Source organism: Convolutriloba macropyga, chromosome 2 (assembly GCF_964194025.1).
Source record: "Convolutriloba macropyga chromosome 2, txConMacr16.3, whole genome shotgun sequence".
In the NCBI taxonomy this organism is placed as follows: Eukaryota; Metazoa; Xenacoelomorpha; order Acoela; family Convolutidae; genus Convolutriloba; species Convolutriloba macropyga.
In genome coordinates, this window is record NC_134469.1 from 80903665 (window position 1) to 80923908 (window position 20244).

The following is a 20244-nucleotide window of genomic DNA, read 5'->3' on the forward strand; positions in this document are numbered from 1 at the left end:
GACCGAGAATTTCCAGCAGCAGTGAAACCAATTAAGTCGCTTTTTAAATCCATTTTCCCGAATAGAATACTTTGTTAATATCAATAAGCCTTTATTTTAGGTAATTTAAGATTTTCTTCTCTTCTTTTTCTTTTAGTAGTAGAAGACTCAATTCAAAAACAGGAGTGAAGAGATCATTTAGACTTCAGTTTCGAAAAATTTTAACCCAGTTATAGCTTTCCTGTAATTCCGTATGACTGATCTTCATAGGAACACCTTCTGTGTGACCTCGACCAAAGCCGTTCTGGAATCACACGATGCAATCTATTTCGTGGCCCTTTTCGAGGAGAGAATGGGAATTTTAGAAGCAATCAATAATTACCGTATTTGATTTTATTAACAGTCTGAAGGCATTATCGGAGCTGATTTCATCGCCGCCTGGAAAATTACTCAATTTGCATCGAAATGTTTGTTCTAAGATTAGATCGCAAAAAAAAACGTCAGACTTCAGTTTGTGTCACTGTGGAAACAAATGCAGGCGTACATATGATGTCTCAAATAATTTTATCTATTTTGCGCTTCTAAGCTTTTATTCTCTGTCCGCCATAGCTCTCACAACAGCAATGCTAACAATTTGATGCAGCTTTCCCATATCTGCTACCAAACAAACGCCAATTGAAAAACTCACCGATGTTTGATAAAGGTTGTAATAACCGTCAGACGAATTTTGAGACTCGAAGTTTTTCGCAGGCCTGCGTGGCATTGTTCCTTCAGACCTAAAGAAAAAAATCATTAGAATTAAATTGAAATTTGAAGACATTCAAACCTTGAAATAGACACTATATACTTTGAGTTCTTCTTTGATGATTTATGTTGTTTGTTGTTCATATTCAGTTATGATGAATACTCGTGAATTGCCTTTGTTGAAATCAGAAAACCTGAAAAATCAATTTCTCAATTTTTACACCGGATCGGAACATTCAGTTCACAAAAAATCACATATCAGGGCAAAAGAAGGCATACATTAACGCGTGTTTCTTTTTTGATTCTCAGTGATGGCAATCTTCAATGTGTCTACCCCAGGTTAAGAGAAAATTCTCCGTTCATTTCTGTAATCACAGACCAGGATAACTTGAACACTGCTCTAAATTTTTTGGCTGACAACGTTTTCGTTTGGGCCCAATTACAGAGGGGTTTTAAAAATACAATAAAATACTATGCTCTAGAGCATAGTGCTTTTTTGTATCTTTTTGAAATATTTTTGTGACTCAATGCGTTGTCTTTGTGGAAGACGCTGGTTTAATTCTGAGTTTATTAAAGTTGTGTTGAAAAAGACTAATAGCCTTCTAATGAGATACATCACTTTTTCATACATATTGATAACAAACACTCTTATTATATTAAATCAACCGAAACGAGACAAAGCAAAGAATTTGAAGTACCGAAACATAGACTGAGAAAATGCAACGAAAATTTCTGGACCCGACCAACGAGACTATACAACATAGTAAGAAAAAGGACTGACAAACCACTGAGCAAGAAGCTTCTGAAGCATATGTATACGAAATTTTTTTCACAGACGCTGCAATGAACTTTACAGCTTCAATCTTATGCAAATGTGGAAACTGCAACGCCCTCAACAAGACTGTGCTAGATGACAAAAGAAAGGGCTAAACACCCAAGGGCGATAACCTAAAGCCGCTACCTCAACTGCTACCTCTATCAGCGACAAGTGCTACCTCTCCTACTACTGCTACTACCTCTCCTACAACTACTACGACCACTCCTGCTAATACTACTATAAACGTTACAGGAGGTCAGATTGGAGCTTGCAGCTGATTGAGAGTAACGCAAAATTTAACCTAATGTGCAATTTTCCGTCTAATTTTCCGCTGTGATAAGACGGAGCCGAATTTTTTAGTTCAGACACTAAATTTGCTTTGATTGTTAGATGCGCCCAAATTTGATCGGGCACGTGAGAAAGCTGTGTATTTCTAATCGTCTCTTGCTTTTTAAAAGAAATGCACCTTGCAGCACCTAATCACTAAATATATCAATTTTGAGACGGTTTGTCGCCTTTGATTTCAATCAAGAAAATCAGATTTAAACAATTTTTGAAACATCAAAAACCAAAAGCTGTACCAATTGATATAATTGTTGGTTTTTGTGTTATGAGGGCATATAAGTTTGGCACTACTTAGATGCGCAATATTGATTTTAACCAGTAAATGTTCATAAAAGTTAAAGTTCCATAAGTGAGTTCAAAAGTCATTTTTTGAGTGAGGTAAGACACGCAATTGATCTAAAAGCAGAAATCACGTCACGAACACAAATTTTAAATGCAAAGCAGTAGAAGTCACTGAAGTCATTGAAAAAGTCAATTCCAAGAATTCAGGGTAAGACGAAACAAAAATCTGTTAGACGATAAAAAAAAACAGGAGCGCAATAATAGCCGCCTGGAATTGCTGACGCGGCTATTGATGATACAATTTTGGCACACTTTCGGCAATAAATTTCGGAGTAAACAGCTGCCAATTAATTTCAGCTGCTTAAAATCTTGATTATGAAGATTCTTTTAAGAATAAGGGCTCCGAGTTCATGCTCAGCTAGAAAACTCCAGCCACAGCGAGGATTTGAACGTAAAATTTTTAACAGACTGTTTATTTTGTACAAAATTTTGGTCCTCCTACAGATTAACATTCACAAGATCAGAAGATGTTTCTGTGATCAGTATTGATCTTTTTGTTACAGTTCCCAGTGGCGATTAATTCCTAAATCATATCTGTATTTGACATTTGAGCTTGCCAAAAGTTAACTTTATGATTTCTGAAGCTCAAGTGTTGTCCACTCTAAACGCCAATCGCCTATTTGTTCCCGCTCTAAAAACAGCCTGCTAAGCAAACTCCAATCGCTAACTATTCATTGAGTGAAACTTGATCTCCGAAGCTCTCTTCTGCACTAATTTAAGACTAGTTTTGGATTATGACCTCCAGTTGGTTTGACACACTCGAAGTATTTTCCGGTGATCCAACGTTACTTTTGGGTGGTGCACTCATCAGGTTTCAAAAATTGTTCGTTTCAACAACGGCTCACATCAGTATTCATTTGGACAGAGTTGGCATGGCGAGCTTGTTGAGTCTTTCTTAATTCAGTATTTTCCGTTCAAGGTCAGTTTGTGTATACTATGAATAACATTGACCAAGTACGCTTCATCGAAATCCCCACCATCAACCTCACACTACTCAACAAGCTCGAAAATTCAGAGACACGCGAAGACACCGTGTTGAGCAATTCGAACTGGCATTAGATAGAACAAATTTGTCATTCATTACGCAAATACAGAATACCGACGAAGCAATCCAGGCACTCAGTGCCGTTCTTCGGAACTTACTCGACATAAATTGACCGTGGAAATTTGTCCGCATGTCTAGCAGAGACCCAAATCAAATGACACCATTATTAAAGATTCTTTCCACGAAACGAGATCGACTCATCAAAAAAAACATTGCTATCGAGATGCAGATAATAACATGAGAATTTGAGAGAGGATATCCACTCAACTTCGACAGAACCATTCAAATATGGTTCGCGGCATTGGTTGAACAGAGTCAACGAATTGCGTGGGAAAGCAAACACCACTTATTCGACCATAGACATCAGCGTTAATGAACTGAATAACTTCTTCGCGAATATATCTCACACTGACTCCTACGAAGATCCTGTGCTGGCCAAAATCTCCTTCAATGACGAACCACTGGTTGATATCTACCAGGTATATTATTGATTGGAAATATTAGGCCCACGGCTTGTGGAGCTGACGGAATACCTTTCTGGGTCCTGAAAAATAATGCACACAACTTAGCTGAAGTCCTTTGTGATGTATTCAACAAGATCATCAAAGAAGGGGCCTTTCCACAGTCATGGAATATATCTATAATTCGGCCTATTCCAAAAATTAAATCACCAAAAGAATGTAAGTATTTACGCCCCGCAGCAATAGCACCAGTATTATCGCGGCTATTTGAAAGGCTTATCTATAACAATTCCATGGAGCGCAGCAACAATAATCACATTCTGGACAACCAATTCGGTTTCCGCAAGTTTGGCTTTACTTCAAATGCTGTCATCCGTATCCAAAATCTCTGTAGCGATTTCCACAACGCCAACTGCGAGTATGTGAGGATATTTAGTCTTGATCTATCCAAGGCGTTCGACAGGGTTCCACATCTGATTACCAACAGCCTGAAAGAAATGGTTGGATTGTATCCTTATATCGTAAATCTCATAGCTAATTTTTCCGGAATCGTACTCAGAACGTGGAATTGAATGGAAGCAAGCCAGCTCTGAGGGAGACAAATCTCGGTGTTCCTCAGGGCAGAGTCTGGGCTCCACCCGCTTTCAACAACAAATCAGTTTGGTAACCTTGCATACATGGGTACAGACGTAAAGGTTGTTAAGATTGCCGACGACCTATCCATGCATTCCGGTAGTTATCTCAAGACCCGACGGTGCTTAATTAGTAATACGTGAAATGATTAATTGGGGCGATCTACACGGATTCATACTAAACCCATCAAAGTCATAAAAGATTATTATCCTTCTCACAGCACAGGCCGGCTCAGCTACACGGTATGAAGTTTGTGGTATTCCCCACACAGATTCGATGAAAATATTAGAGAAACATATACAATATATGTGTTCTCAGTTCTCACATATGGAATAATAGAGCGGGCAGATCAGTCAACTATCAGCTAGAAAAAATTGGCACCATTCAGAGGCGAGCAAAGCGTTTTGGAATTATTTCTTCTAGGCATTCAATAAAAGACCATATCCGTGATGCAGATCCAATTCTGCTACAGAAAATTCGTGGTGAGCATCTGCTACAGGACATTTTACCACAGAGGACAGAATACTCTCTAAAAAGACTGAGACCGAGAATTTCCAGCAGCAGTGAAACCAATTAAGTCGCTTTTTAAATCCATTTTCCCGAATAGAATACTTTGTTAATATCAATAAGCCTTTATTTTAGGTAATTTAAGATTTTCTTCTCTTCTTTTTCTTTTAGTAGTAGAAGACTCAATTCAAAAACAGGAGTGAAGAGATCATTTAGACTTCCGTTTCCAAAAATTTTAACTTTCCAAAAAATTTTAACAGTTATAGCTTTCCTGTAATTCCGTGTGACTGATCTTCGTAGGAACACTTTCTGTGTGACCTCGACCAAAGCCTTTCTGGAATCACACGATGCAATCTATTTCGTGGCCCTTTTCGAGGAGAGAAGTGGAATTTTAGAAGCAATCAATAATTACCGTGTTTGATTTTATTAACAGTCTGAAGGCATTATCGGAACTGATTTCATCGCCGCCTGGAAAATTACTCAATTTGCATCGAAATGTTTGTTCTAAGATTAGATCGCAAAAAAAAGCGTCAGACTTCAGTTTGTGTCACTGTGGAAACAAATGCAGGCGTACATATGATGTCTCAAATAATTTTATCTGTTTTGCGCTTCTAAGCTTTTATTCTCTGTCCGCCATAGCTCTCACAACACCAATGCTAACAATTTGATGCAGCTTTCCCATATCTGCTACCAAACAAACGCCAATTGAAAAACTCACCGATGTTTGATAAAGGTTGTAATAACCGTCAGACGAATTTTGAGACTCGAAGTTTTTCGCAGGCCTGCGTGGCATTGTTCCTTCAGACCTAAAGAAAAAAATGATTAGAATTAAATTGAAATTTGAAGACATTCAAACCTTGAAATAGACACTATATACTTTGAGTTCTTCTTTGATGATTTATGTTGTTTGTTGTTCATATTCAGTTATGATGAATACTCGTGAATTGCCTTTGTTGAAATCAGAAAACCTGAAAAATCAATTTCTCAATTTTTACACCGGATCGTTTACAACATTCAGTTCACAAAAAAATCACATATCAGGGCAAAAGAAGGCATACATTAACGCGTGTTTCTTTTTGGATTCTCAGTGATGGCAATCTTCAATGTGTCTACCCCAGGTTAAGAGAAAATTCTCCGTTCATTTCTGTAATCACAGACCAGGATAACTTGAACACTGCTCTAAATTTTTTGGCTGACAACGTTTTCGTTTGGGCCCAATTACAGAGGGGTTTTAAAAATACAAAAAAATACTATGCTCTAGAGCATAGTGCTTTTTTGTATCTTTTTGAAATATTTTTGTGACTCAATGCGTTGTCTTTGTGGAAGACGCTGGTTTAATTCTGAGTTTATTAAAGTTGTGTTGAAAAAGACTAATAGCCTTCTAATGAGATACATCACTTTTTCATACATATTGATAACAAACACTCTTATTATATTAAATCAACCGAAACGAGACAAAGCAAAGAATTTGAAGTACCGAAACATAGACTGAGAAAATGCAACGAAAATTTCTGGACCCGACCAACGAGACTATACAACATAGTAAGAAAAAGGACTGACAAACCACTGAGCAAGAAGCTTCTGAAGCATATGTATACGAAATTTTTTTCACAGACGCTGCAATGAACTTTACAGCTTCAATCTTATGCAAATGTGGAAACTGCAACGCCCTCAACAAGACTGTGCTAGATGACAAAAGAAAGGGCTAAACACCCAAGGGCGATAACCTAAAGCCGCTACCTCAACTGCTACCTCTATCAGCGACAAGTGCTACCTCTCCTACTACTGCTACTACCTCTCCTACAACTACTACGACCACTCCTGCTAATACTACTATAAACGTTACAGGAGGTCAGATTGGAGCTTGCAGCTGATTGAGAGTAACGCAAAATTTAACCTAATGTGCAATTTTCCGTCTAATTTTCCGCTGTGATAAGACGGAGCCGAATTTTTTAGTTCAGACACTAAATTTGCTTTGATTGTTAGATGCGCCCAAATTTGATCGGGCACGTGAGAAAGCTGTGTATTTCTAATCGTCTCTTGCTTTTTAAAAGAAATGCACCTTGCAGCACCTAATCACTAAATATATCAATTTTGAGACGGTTTGTCGCCTTTGATTTCAATCAAGAATATCAGATTTAAACAATTTTTGAAAGATCAAAAACCAAAAGCTGTACCAATTGATATAGTTGTTGGTTTTTGTGTTATGAAATGAAATCCTTGGTGCCAGTCAGTTTGACGCTGAGTTTGGATAAATTGATGATCTAACAATAAACTGAGAAACCGATAGATAGCTATTTGGATCAACTAATGAAACAAGAAAGGATAAGTTAAAAGATCTATCACAGGCTTAGGACAACTGGATTGCAATCGGTCAGGCAATGACCCGTTATTCTAATACCCAGTAGCAGTTACGAAAATCTCAGAAAATTCCTGTCTTTTTTCAGAGGTCACCAGGTGCAAAAATGGAGACTAACTCAAAGAATGCCATAGCCACTTTAGTGACTACCAAATGAAAGGAAGATGAGCTAGTAGTATCTCTCGATGTTAAAAGCTTGTAAACCAATGAGCCGGTGGAGGAAGCAATCGAAATTGGGCTTAAAGAACTGTAATCCAGTGATGAGGTTCATGAGATTCCGAGGTCAGCTATGAAGAACCTTTTGACACTAGTCGTAACGAATGTTTCCCTTAAGTAATAAAATGTGGTACACTCAATCGGAGAGTTTAGCAATGACTCCTTTGCTAGCGTTTAATTAGGCAAGTTTGTGGACAAAATCTAATGAAAAATTCTTGCAGAAACCAAATGAGGCAAGAGAGAACAAAGCTCTTGACATGAAGGGAATGTGCTTCGATTATAACCGATGCGTTACTTTCCGAAGGGAAGTAGTCGAGTGCGAATCATGCGAAACCGGTTTCATGCAACATGCCAATGTATCAAGAACACGAAGTATAATAGCATGCGGGCAATATTATGGATCTGTTCTTATTGTGCAGAAAATGGTACAACAGAGCACACACAGGAGTTTAAATTATTCAAGAAGTGTGTGGATGACATAGTGTGCATGTTCAGAGGGAACCCTCTAGATTAGCTTGAGTACGCAATTTCTCATCACAAAAATATAAAGTTCTCTTTCAGTTCTGATATTTAAAACAATTTTTTTCAAACACTATGTTCATCGTCAGGTTACAACTGTTTCACAAATTGTTGAAGATAAAAATGAATATATTTACATATGTCCCAGACCAGAGTTAAAACAATTTTAGGAACTAAATTAAAAATAAATAGAAATTTTCCCCCATTTAAAATATTTAGCCTATATACAACTTCAATTTGGCTTCAGTTATCAATTTATTTAAAACCGTACCTGCTCCGAATTTTTCGGTTTTGGCCACATTTTGTAATTTCAGGGTAATTCCAAATTGGTCCTTAACCTAATTATAAATTTTAATGGGTTTTTTGAAATCTTGTCTTGTTATTACAAAATATTTTTTGCCCTATTTTTCTTTTCCCACTTCAAATTTATGTTTTGAACTAAAACTTTAGCGTAAGTTCCCGCCCCTAGATTAATTGAGTGTTTTTAGTCTTGGCATGACATTGCCGATGTATATAAATTCGATGGTAATGAGTCTCTCTCTTCTGTGCGAAATTCATCAACAATGTCATTCGTGGCGCCACAACATTGAACGAGTGGTTGACGCACCTGTGAACCCTTTTTTTGATGTTCTTATATACTTGCTGGCTTGTTTTCCCAACATAGATGGATCCGCATCCAATACTTTTTTATCTCATATAACTTGTGGGATTTCAGGTCTCCGTTGAAAGGTGATTTCAGGTTTGGGAGGCATGATCTTCATTTTCGCGTTCTGAAACCACTTGCAAGTAGGACAGTTTTTTCAAATTGATTGCAAAGTTTTGACTAAGCTAGCCCCTGTATTGTAGAAAATTAGTTGGTTTATCATGAGATCCAGTCTCGTTTTCTAAATGCCCTTTCAATTGATCTTTACTGCCGATTATTATCTTTTCTAAGATCTGGTTCAATATTTCCGAAGACAATTCATCTGGATACTGACTTTTGTTCCAGCACGTCTTGTTCTAATCAAACGCCTGATCGCAGGCCAAAACAATTAGATAATACGTTAAAAACTTTCGTCTTGTTCTAATCAAACGCCTGATCGCAGGCCAAAACAATTAGATAATACGTTAAAAACTTTGTTAATCGTACCCTCAATTGCCTTGTTTTATGCTGAATAGGCAAAGAGCTGCAAAAATTAGGTAATAGTCCTGTCTCAGCTCGTTTTTGATACCAATAATACTTAATATAATTATTGTTGCTCACATTTGAATTGATATCGAAAAAAGCCAAATCCATGTTCTTTTTACTAAGGTAAATTGCAGGTTATTGTGTAATGAGTTTACAAAACTTAAGTACTCGTCCGGCTCAAAACGACTTGTGCAGACAAGGTCATTCACAATCCTTTTAAACTATTTTTTCTCCTCATTCTGCACATCTGTGTGTTGATCTTTCAATACGTACATTTCCATACAATTTCCTGCAAAGAACAACCCGGGGAGGTGTGTTTTTTTGGTTAGTTTTATTAGGCCATAAAACGTCGCTAGTGGTGATCCAGGTGATTTGGGTCTTTGATAAATGTTGTCACTAATTTGACAAATTCTGTCTCATATTGTTTGATCGAGAATTATACACGTATATATATTTATTTATATATATATATATATATATATATATATATTTCAAAAAGCATCATACTTTTGTTTTGATATATTCAAACTGTTGATGTTTTTAAACGTCCAAAAATTATTGACTTGTTCGGTATAAGATCGAAGACAACAAAAAATTTAGGATCATTGGGAATCACAACCTCAATTGTCGTCTGGAAATTGCATTGTCAATGCTCAAGTGTATTAGCAGCAAAATTCAGCAAAGTGCAAAATTTTAGTAAAATCTCGTTAAAAGATACATGTTTCAACACGATCAACAACTTAGATACGGGAATTATGAGAAAAGAACTAGAATGTAACCATGTTACAATTCAGATTAATGTTTAAAATTAACGTTTCAGCTTTAGTTGCATTTTTTCAACTGCCGTATTTGTATATCAATTTTGGAAGGTCTCCTAATTTGATTTTTTTTTCATTGAATATTGGCAAAAACAAGTATCAACAAAAATGATCAACATTGATGGCTACGTTTTCTCTTGCTGCTTGAAAGATTGTTATAAGATGAGGAGAATGAAATAGTGTATTGTTTGATTTTGAAAAAAATGTTGATTTTTGCGCGTTTTCAATGTAAATAATCATTAATAAATGCGCTGTATTAAAAGCGGGAAATTGTCGTTATATTCCCTTTCTTAGACTCGACTCAATATAATTGATTCGAAAGAATAGATATGTTTCAGTCCAAATATGAGGAGTGGGTAAGTTCTGTTTCAAGCTCAAGAACTCTTTGGGATCTCTGGGAATCACAGCCGCAATTGTGGTTTTCAGATGCAATGTAAATGCTGGAGTATACTAACAGCCAATTTTAGTTCAAGCAAACGCAGAAAACATGGATAATGGAATTAAAATATGAATGCCATTGTTGCAAGCAAACATGTTTGCATGCTAAATTAAAATGGTGTGCAAGCATCTACACAAGCAAACGTCAAAAATATTGCTTGAAACTCAGCTGTCGTCTCTCAAAGAGGGTTAGACTGCAGAAAAGCTATTAAATCATTGCGCAGCCTTGGTCTTAAAATCAACCTGTTGCATGAAAAAACAGAAGCAACCTAAAATTTGAAATTCCTATTGAAATTTTTGCAAAAACGCAACCACATTTTTTAATAATCCTCTACTATTAGCGCTAAAGATGTGTTTGGGTTCAATTATGAGAAGTCGGTATGTTGAGATTTAAACATACAAAATCTTCACTTTGTTCGGATGTATATGGAAAATTTTGTTGTTATCGGCAAAATATTGCGTATAAAGGTAACAAAACACACAAAAGTACACTTAGTTTCAAATTAATTCAATTACCAAATAGCCAAACAATTGCCAAAAAAATCTCAAATTGTTTAAAAAAAAACATTCTTGTGGTTTTGTAGTATTTTTCAGTGATATGTTCCTCCTTTTTTCTCAGCTTGTATTGGACCGACAACGGCGAAGTAAGAACGCAGAAAATGTGGATAATGACTTGTGTTAACTCTCTCAGAAATCCTAATCTCATTAATTGGGATCATTGTCCTGAAAACCTAGAAGGCAGTTTGCCAAAAACTCTTAAAAAAGCCGCCATCATGCTAATATTAAACTACCATACAATCATAAACATAAGCAAGCATCACTGTTAATTCTTGAAAACCTGGTGTGGTCTCGCAAAGTTAATCACACTTAAAAAAGAATTCTTTGTTTATCCTAAGTTTTAATACCGAACGAACTGTTCCATCAAAAACGAAGACAAATTGAAAATTGGTTTTTTACTAAAATCTTTACAAAAAACTAATCATTTATCAAAACTAACCGTGCTATGGTTTTTTAAAAAAATATATGCTTAGCACTTCAAATTTCCTGCATAGGCCAAAACTTTTTTATTACCCATGGATCCTTACTTCCTTCCGCCTGAGATGCAATCCGCAAACAATTAAGATGCATTCCACGCAAAGCCAATCTCCAATCTATAAATCTAAAGATTCCAGACTAGCTTATAAGATCGACTGGGGCCATCGGGGTTGAGGCTGCGGGTTGTCTGTTGAACCAATGCATAGAGTTTTGACGCGGCTAATTGGACACATTCATACTTAGCTGGCAAAGCCGAACACTTCGAAGATAATAGAACGTTCCTGTTCCACTTTAGTTTTCCGAATCTAAGAATGTTTAAAATCCTAGGATTTGATTAAAGCACATAAAAGATATGTGTTTCTCACATATTTTTTAAAAAAGGAATCCAAACTGCTTTGTCAGTTTATCCACCTAATGTATACGACAATGCGCTTGTAAAAAAATAATCATTTTGTAAGCTCTGCAAAACAAAAACTATTTCAGAACTGCTCAAATGGTTTGCTGTGTTTCTCTTTGGCCATGATCAGACACCACCTCATTCCCTACGCTGAATAGAACATAAGTCAGACTATGAACGATTTGAAAAACATTTGCAGGCGTGATGGACAAAAAAGATAGTTAAAAACCGCTCATCAATTAGTTATATCAACATTTAAAACATTTTGTACACAAAGGCAAGCGTAAGATTAAAACTTAAGTGCTAACTATCAGATGGTTGCAGTACTAGCTAACACTGTCAATGCAGTACTAGCCATCACTGACAGTACTAGCTAACAATGAGTTGACTTATGCGCCTTTTCAACGTAAATAATCATAAATAAAGGCTGTATTAAAAGCAAGAAAATGTCGGTATATTCCCTTTCATAGACTCGACTCAATAATTTCGATTCGATGGGATAGATATGTTTCGATTCAAATATGAGGAGTGGGTACGTTTAGTTTAAAACTTAGAAATTCAAAGCCGCAATTGTGGTTTTAAAATGCAATGTAAATGTTGGAGAATATTAGGAGCAACACTTAGTTCGAGCAAACGCAGAAAACATGGATAATAGGATTAAAATATGGATGCCATTGTTTCAAGCAGAAACTGTTTGCATGCTAAATTAAAATAGTATGAAAGCATCTACACAAGCACACATCAAAAAAATTGCTTGAAACTCAGCTGTGGTCTCTCAAAGAGGGTTAGACTTCAGAAGAGATATGAATTCATTGCGCATCCTAGATCTTCAAACCAACCTGTTGCATGAAAAAACAGAAAAAACCTAAAATTTGAATTTTCTAATGAAAATTATGCAAAAACCCAACCACTTTTTTTAATAATCCTCTACTATTATCACCAAAGATATGATTGGGTTCAATTATGAGAAGTCGGTATGTTGAGATTTAAACATATGAAATGTTCTGTTTGTTCGAATTTATATGGAAAATCTTGTTGTCATGGGCAAAATATTGCGTATAAAGGTAACAAAAAACAGAAAAGTACACTGAGTTTCAAATTAATTCAATTACCAAATAGCCAAACAGTAGCCAAAAAATCTGAAGTTGTTTTAAAAAAACATTCTTGTGGTTTTGTAGTATTTTTCAGTGATATGTTCCTCCTTTTTTCTCAGCTTGTATTGGACCGACAACGGCAAAGTAAGAACGCAGAAAATGTGGATAATTACTTGTGTTAACTCTCTCAGAAATCCTAATCTTATTAATTAGGATCATTGTCCTAAATACCAGAAGGCGGTTTGCCAAAAACTCGTGAAAAAGCCGCCAGCAAGCTAATATTAAACTACCATACAATCATAAACATAAACACGCATCACTGTTAATTCTTGAAAACCTGGTGTGGTCTCGCAAAATTAATCACACTTAAAAAAAGAATTCTTTGTTTATCCTAAGTTTTAATACCGAACTAACTGTTCCATCAAAAACAGAGACAAATTGAAAATTGGTTTTTTACTAAAATCTTTACAAAAAACTAATCATTTATCAAAACTAACCGTCCTATGGTTTTTTAAAAATATATGCTTAGCACCTCAAATTTCCTGCATAGGCCAAAACTTTTTCATTACCCATGGATCCTTATTTTCTTCCGCTTAAGATGCAATCCGCAAACAATTAAGATGCATTCCACGCAGAGCAAATCTCCAGTCTATAAATCTAAAGATTCCAGACTAGCTTATAAGATCGACTGGGGCCATCATGGGTGAGGCTGCGGGTTCTCTGTTGAACCAATGCATAAGGCTTTGACGCGGCCAATTGGACACATTCATACTTAGCTGGCAAAGCCTAACACTTCGAAGATAATAGAACGGTCCTGTTCAACTTTAGTTTTTCGAATCTAAGAGTGTTTGAAATCCTAGGATTTGATTGAAGCACATAAAAAATTTGACAAGGTGTTTCTCACATATTTTTTAAAGAAGAGTCCAAACTGCTTTGTCAGTTTACCCACCTAATGTACTCGACGATGCGCTTGTAAAAAATAATCATTTTGTAAGCTCTGCAAAACAAAAACGAACTCAGAATTGCTCAAATGGTTTGCTGTGTTTCTCTTTGGCCATGATCAGACACCACCTCATTCCCTACGCTGAATAGAACATAAGTCAGACTCTGAACAATTTGAAAAACATTTGCAGGCGTGATGGATTAAAAAGATAGTTAATAACCGCTCATCAATTAGTTATATCAACATTTAAAACATTTTGTACACAAAAGCAAGCGTAAGATTAAAACTTAAGTGCTAACTATCAGATGGTTTGCAGTACTAGCTAACACTGTCAATGCAGTACTAGCCAACACTGACAGTACTAGCAAACAATGAGTTTACTTATGCGCCTTTTCAACGTAAATAATCATAAATAAAGGCTGTATTAAAAGCAAGAAAATGTCGGTATATTCCCTTTCATAGACTCGACTCAATAATTTTGATTCGATGGGATAGATTTGTTTCGATTCAAATATGAGGAGTGGGTATGTTTAGTTAAAAACTTAGAAATTCAAAGCCCCAATTGTGGTTTTAAAATGCAATATAAATGTTGGAGAATATTAGGAGCAACACTTAGTTCGAGCAAACGAAGAAAACACGGATAATAGGATTAAAATATGGACGCCACTGTTTCAAGCAAAAACTGTTTGCATGCTAAATTAAAATAGTATGAAAGCATCTACACAAGCACACATCCAAAATATTGCTTGAAACTCAGCTGTGGTCTCTCAAAGAGGGTTAGACTTCAGAAGAGATATGAATTCTTTGCGCATCCTAGTTCTTCAAACCAACCTGTTGCATGAAAAAACAGAAACAACGTAAAATTTGAATTTTCTCATGAAAATTTTGCAAAAACCCAACCACTCTTTTTAATAATCCTCTACTATTAGCACTAAAGATATGTTTGGGTTCAATTATGAGAAGTCGGTATGTTGAGATTTAAACATATAAAATCTTCTGTTTGTTCGGATTTATATGGAAAATCTTGTTGTTATGGGCAAAATATTGCGTATAAAGGTAACAAAACACACAAAAGTACACTTAGTTTCAAATTAATTCAATTACCAAATAACAAAACAGTAGCCAAAAAAATCTGAAATTGTTTTAAAAAACCATTCTTGTGAATTTGTAGTATTTTTCAGTGATATGTTCTTCCTTTTTTTCTCAGCTTGTATTGGACCGACAACCGCGAAGTAAGAACGCAGAAAATGTGGATAATCGCTGGTGTTGACTCACTCAGAAATCCTAATCTCATTAATTAAGATCATGGTCCTAAAAAATTAGAAGGCGGTTTGCCAAAAACTCGTGAAAAAGCCGCCGGCATGCTAATATTAAACTACCTCACAATCATAAACATAAACACGCATCACTGTTAATTCTTGAAAACCTGGTGTGGTCTCGCAAAATTAATCACACTTAAAAAAAAGAATTCTTTGTTTATCCTAAGTTTTAATACCGAACGAACTGTTCCATCAAAAACAGAGACAAATTGAAAATTGGTTTTTTACTAAAATCTTTACAAAAAACTAATCATTTATCAAAACTAACCGTCCTATGGTTTTTTAAAAATATATGCTTAGCACTTCAAATTTCCTGCATAGGCCAAAACTTTTTTATTACCCATGGATCCTTATTTTCTCCCGCTTAAGATGCAATCCGCAAACAATTAAGATGCATTCCACGTAGAGCAAATCTCCAGTCTATAAATCTAAAGATTCCAGACTAGCTTATAAGATCGACTGGGGCCATCGTGGGTGAGGCTGCGGGTTCTCTGTTGAATCAATGCATAGGGCTTTGACGCGGCTAATTGGACACATTCATACTTAGCTGGCAAAGCCGAACACTTCGAAGATAATAGAACGGTCCTTTTCAACTTTAGTTTTTCGAATCTAAGAATGTTTGAAATCCTAGGATTTGATTAAAGCACATAAAAGATTTGACAAGGTGTTTCTCACATATTTTTTAAAAAAAGAATCCAAACTGCTTTGTCAGTTTACCCACCTAATGTACTCGACAATGCGCTTGTAAAAAATAATCATTTTGTAAGCTCTGCAAAACAAAAACGAACTCAGAGCTGCTCAAATGGTTTGCTGTGTTTCTCTTTCGCCATGATCAGACACCACCTCATTCCCTACGCTGAAAAGAACATAAGTCAGACTCTGAACGATTTGAAAAACATTTGGTGGCGTGATGGATAAAAAAGGTAGTTAACAACCGCTCATCAATTAGTTATATCAACATTTAAAACATTTTGTACACAAAAGCAAGCGTAAGATTAAAACTTAAGTGCTAACTATCAGATCGTTGCAGTACTAGCTAACACTGTCAATGCAGTACTAGCCATCACTGACAGTACTAGCTAACAATGAGTTGACTTATGCGCCTTTTCAACGTAAATAATCATAAATAAAGGCTGTATTAAAAGCAAGAAAATGTCGGTATATTCCCTTTCATAGACTCGACTCAATAATTTCGATTCGATGGGATAGATATGTTTCGATTCAAATATGAGGAGTGGGTACGTTTAGTTTAAAACTTAGAAATTCAAAGCCGCAATTGCTGTTTTAAAATGCAATGTAAATGTTGGAGAATATTAGGAGCAACACTTAGTTCGAGAATACGCAGAAAACACGGATAATAGGATTAAAATATGGATGCCATTGTTTCAAGCAAAAACTGTTTGCATGCTAAATTAAAATAGTATGAAAGCATCTACACAAGCACACATCAAAAATATTGCTTGAAACTCAGCTGTGGTCTCCCAAAGAGGGTTAGACTTCAGAAGAGATATGAATTCATTGCGCATCCTAGTTCTTCAAACCAACCTGTTGCATGAAAAAACATAAACAACCTAAAATTTGAAATTTCTAATGAAAATTTTGCAAAAACCCAACCACTTTTTTTAAATAATCCTCTACTATTAGCACTAAAGATATGTTTGGGTTCAATTATGAGAAGTCGGTATGTTGAGATTTAAACACATAAAATCTTCTATTTGTTCGGATTCATATAGAAAATCTTGTTGTTATGGGCAAAATATTGCGTATAAAGGTAACAAAGCACACAAAAGTACATGTTACCGCGTAAATGAACAATGCGCTATTTAAATAAAAGAGCAGCGACGAATTTAAAGCGCTATGTAAACAAAGCGAGAAAGGATTACGTAATTTCTTAACCGTTTAAATGCACACAAAATCTCTTCTAATATACGTAGAAAGGTCGGAAAAAGTTCGTTAAACATAATTTTCGTTGAGCCTACTAATATACTGAATCGATTGCGCTCTTTTTAGGCTTAATATTTTTATGTTTCGAAAACGTATCGGTGACCAATCTGAGTCGAAAATCGACTCAGACAAAATACCTGCTAAAAAAGATCGAGCTAGATTTGCCGGGCCATTGAGAGGAGCTTTGGCCTTTTGCGTTGATAGAAGATAGTTGGATGCGATATAGATTGTACGTTTGAATTTACCTTCGAAAGTCTGATTATTAAATTTATCAGCTTTATTTCTGGTGCCGCTTTGTTTCTGGCATCGCGACCCTTATTGTTGTACGCTCTCTGGCATTGCGACCCTTGCTGGCATCGCGACCCTTGCTTGCATCGTGACCCTTAGAGTCGCAACAACTGCAGAACACATTCAAAAAAGACAATGAATCGATTTTACGAGAATCGATTCTACTTCAGATTGTGATTGAAAAGAGTTTCCAATTAAAGATTTTTCGAGATTTACGTGATCTTAAATCAATTTGGCCCTTATCTGTATTCTGTTCGTTTCTCGTAATAACTAGATTTTACTACTTTTTCTAGCAAGTGTTACGAAAGTTATGTTTCTCAGCACTGTTTCTGATATGGGTATCAAAGTGATATTTCTCGCTTTACTTTCGAAAACACATTGTTCGAAGTTGAATATCAGAAGTTCTTTTGCATTGGTGGATTAATATTTTACAGCTATAGTATTTCTCATCGTAGACATTACTGTCTCGGGAATCAAACTGCAATATTTTGTGAAAATCGTGGCATCTTGGACTTCTCTTCACTTGTCTCACTACTCGTGCTGTCCATGTTGAAGTTGTCCCGTCCATGGACACTAGTTCTTGTGTAATGGGAGTGGAGCGGTTCGTCTCCCGTCGGGGTACTCCTGCTATGATTTGGTCGGATAATGGTACGAACTTCATTGGAGCGGAGAAAGAGCTCCGTGAATGTGTGGAAAAATGGAATACGCTTAACATTGCCACCGAACTTGCACATAAGGGCATTAAGTGGAGGTTCAATCCACCCAGTGCGCCACACCAAGGTGGCATCTGGGAGAGGCTAGTTCGAAGTTTTAAAGAAAAGTCTCCCACTCAGCGAGCAAAGGTAGTGGCTGAAGCAAAACTGTGTTTCTCATGTTTGAGAGAAAAGCATATGTTCAGGCAATGCCCAAACCCCAGGAAATGTAGAAAGGACGGTTGCAACAGCTCCCATAATACTCTTCTCCATGGAGCTGAGAGGGTTTATCCACCAAAATTACCTCCAAACAACAACAACAGTAATTCTAATGCTGGCACAAATCAAAGTAAACTCCCTAGTGTCCAATCATCGAGCAAGACCACCACTTTGTCATCTGTGAGTAATGTGAAAGGCCTCCTTCAGGTGACTGAATTACAGTTAAAGAGCTCTACCGGTAAAGATACCACGGCTTTAGTTTTGTGCGATACCGCTTGCAGTAACTCTTGGGTGTCCAATGATCTTGCAAATAGACTTGGTTTGCACGGTACAGCATTGAAACTAACAGTCAAGGGTATAAATACCGAAGAGGTCGTAGACACTGAGTTAGTTGAACTAATTGTAACACCACGCGACAACCAAGCATTTGAACCATTTAAAGTCAGCCCTTACGTAAAGGAAAATTTGAATGTAGGCGCCGATGTCATTAACATTAAAGCACTTCAGGAAACATACCCGCACCTAGCAGTTCTAGACCCAGTTACATATTGCTATGGAAACATCGAGATGATACTTGGACAGGATGTGTATCATGCCATCCGCCCGTTAGAGTACTTCGCTGCCGACGAGAAGTCCTCGCCCTTCGCTGTTCGCTTGCCCATAGGTTGGGTTCTAAGCGGCCCTCTACCGTCGTCTTCAGGTTTAGTCTCGACTTGTTTCAAAGCTAATTTGGAGCAGGATTTTGAACTCGCTAGTCAGGTAAAATCTTGGTACGACATGGAGTCGTACGGCGCACTTAAGCAAGTAGACCCACAATCCGCATCGGATGCACGTGCGCATGAAATTCTTGAAAACACCACCGTGCATAATGGAAAAAGGTACGATGTCGGATTGCTATGGGCTGAAGATAACATCGAACTGCCCAACAATTATTTCTCAGCACTTGTTCAATTAAAGTCTTTGGAAAAGCGGCTAACGAAAGATCAGACATTAAGGGAAAAATACTCGAATACCATCAAAGAGGACTTAGACAAAGGCTACGTAGTAAGGGTCAAAGATGCTCATAAGGTGGAAAGTCGCTCGGAACGAGAGTGGTACCTACCACACCATCCGGTTGTTAACCCGAACAAGCCGGGTAAGGTTCGTAGGGTACTAAACGGAGCAGCAAAATTCCATGGCGCATCTCTTAATAAGTCATTACTTACCGGACCTGACCTACTACAAAACCTAATCTATGTACTCCTACGGTTCAGACAACATCCATTTGCCGTATCCGCCGACATCGAGGGAATGTTCCTCCAAGTTGGAGTGTTGCCATGTGATCAACCATCATTGCGCTTTTTGTGGCGGGAGGACCCCACATCAAATGTTGTGGTACACCAGTATACGCGCCACATCTTTGGGGCAAAAGATTCACCCACCTGCGCCAACTACGCACTTCAGCGCACGGCACGCGATAATGCTAAGGAGTACCCAGAAGCTGCGAAAGCCGTCCTTGAGAACTTCTACATGGACGATTACTTGGACTCAGTGGAATCCCCCGAGAGGGCCCTCATTAGGTCGAAGGAATTGGTACATCTTCTCCATCTAGGTGGGTTCAAGCTTACTAAGTTTGTAAGCAATGTACCAGATCTGGCTGACCGAATTGATGGGTCTGCTCAATCCACTGAACCGAAGGTCATCGTTTCATCCAAGGAGGAATCAATGCACGTGCTTGGGCTTAAGTGGGATCACAACAACGATACTCTGGTTGTGAGCAGGGGTACTAACAGCACCATCACGAAAAGTTTAACACAGCGCTGGGTCCTAAGTCTTGTGTCAAAGGTCTACGACCCAATTGGTCTTGTCGCACCGTTCACTGTTGGTGCTCGGTTAATCTTGAAAGACATTTGGCGTGTCAATGGACAAAGTTGGGATGACGA